The sequence below is a fragment of the Pygoscelis adeliae genome, unplaced genomic scaffold (genome assembly GCF_000699105.1).
Source record: "Pygoscelis adeliae isolate BGI_AS28 unplaced genomic scaffold, ASM69910v1 Scaffold318, whole genome shotgun sequence".
Classification (NCBI taxonomy): Eukaryota; Metazoa; Chordata; class Aves; order Sphenisciformes; family Spheniscidae; genus Pygoscelis; species Pygoscelis adeliae.
Window position 1 is genome coordinate 3,327,446 of NW_008825430.1, and position 1,966 is coordinate 3,329,411.

Sequence of the window (1,966 nt, forward strand, 5' to 3'; positions counted from 1 at the left end):
GGGCGGGGGGGGGTCACCTCAGGCTGCCGGAGGGGCCGCGGGCAGGACCTCCCGTGGCCGAGGAGCCAGGCAGGGTGCCGCTCTCCGGCTGTCGCCACCTCCCGCTTCGGGTTTGTGGGGGGAACGCAAGGTTTTGGCCGTCACGAGTGCGCTCTTGGTGCAAGCTGCTGACCGCGTTTCCCAGACGCTGCGCGAGTGTTTGGAGAGGCAGCAGGCGGATTTAAGCTTACTCCCCCGGGGTCTGTTTTCTGGTGCGACAATTTCCGTTTATCCCCAGTGATCTACCCCAATTCCCACGCCGGGCTGTGCGAGCGCCGGGCTCGTCCTTCGCTGGGGCAGGAGATGTCCCTGCTCTTTAGGTGAAGGATTCAGCGAGAGCAAGGCTGAGACCGACCGCACAATCCCTCCCTTCAGGCCCGGTTCACTGAACTTCTTTGTCTGGTGACCTTTCCACAATGCAGTCATGTGTATAATTGAGGATTAAATAGTAAAATACAGTCTTTTAGCAAGACGGCTTTGTAAAGTCATTCCCCCTGCTCCTCCCCAGTCACTGGTTTCTCAGACAGAGAGTGAGTTGTGTTTCCATCGGATCACTTATAGACATGTCTCCATAAACTTTTTAAACCCCATTATGCCAAACGACGTTTTGAGGTGCCCGTGTAATTACTAATCGTTAGGTGCGGGGCTGATGCTTACATTTGCGAGATAGAAGCGCAAACTGGAAAATAGTGTTTTGCTTCATTGCATCTAATCCCTCTAAACTCTTCTTGTTCCCTGCATCCGTGGTGTTTGGCTAATACGTGATCAGCCTCTCTCTAGGATACAGGAGATGAGATAAGGTGAAAAGGTGGATATTTTTCTTCTGGATTGAATCAAACAGAATCGTATAGCCACCATTAGAACACAAACACTGGCTCTCAGAGAAAAAACACATTCTGCGGCAATTGCTGTTGCCTATTTCTGATCCCTCTGTGGCCCAGAATGCTTTTTACCAGGGCAAGAATGATTTTAATGGTCAAGATTTTGACCACTGAGTGACAACTAACTTGCAGAAATGAGTTCTTCATGCTCTCTGAGAAGCGGACTGCAGCAGAGTTATGGCAGCTGCTGCTTCTCCGGCTTTACAGAAGAAAATAAATCATTCCGGCCTTGAAAGATTTCGGGGTTTTCTTCTGAATCCCACTTTCCACCGGAGTAAAACAGTACGAATTTTCCTGTCTAAATTACTGGTGGCTCTTTCCTCACATAGGTCAACAGAGAGGGTTTCGTTATCAAGGTAAGCGGCTTCCTTGCCACTGCCTCTCTTCCTTACAGCTTATTATTTGCCTCTCTTAAAACCTCAGCACAGTTTTCTAATACCGGCTGCTTCATTTCAATTTAGATATTTTTTTGATGGCGTGCTCTTTTTTATTGCTTTAAATTACTTAGGAGCCTGCCGTTCTGATGGGAGTGAGTTCTCTGGTACAGCAACGTGCTTGCTGTGTAGCTAGGAAAGCTCAGTCATGTGATTTCAGGATTTGGAGGTTTCGCCGTGCTCTGGTTTTGCTCTGTGCTCAAGCTCTAATTCCTTTCCATAGGCACCCCCTCTCCGTGTATAAGCTGAAGCAAAGCCGGAGCTTTGATTTTACTGAAGGCTGAAGCCCACTTAGTTTGCTGGGAAGTTGTGAGTGAGGTTGCTGCGCTCACGCCCTCCTTGCCAAGCACACCCCTGGAGAGAGCAACAAAAAGAAAAAAAAGCCCCACAGTCTCGCAGCATGAGGAACCACGCACTACGTATCCGCATGCTTGACCCAGCGCAAAAATACTGACAGCCAGAGTGTGTTTTGGCCTCAGCGTGGCTGGCTGCCTGGTCTGGGCTGTTTCAGTCTAAGAGAGCATTCTGCAAAGCTGAGGTGGGTCAACTAATAGTGCAGATTTAATGCGTGCTGCTGCATTTTTTGGCTGCTGTTAAGATAAAGCCCTATGC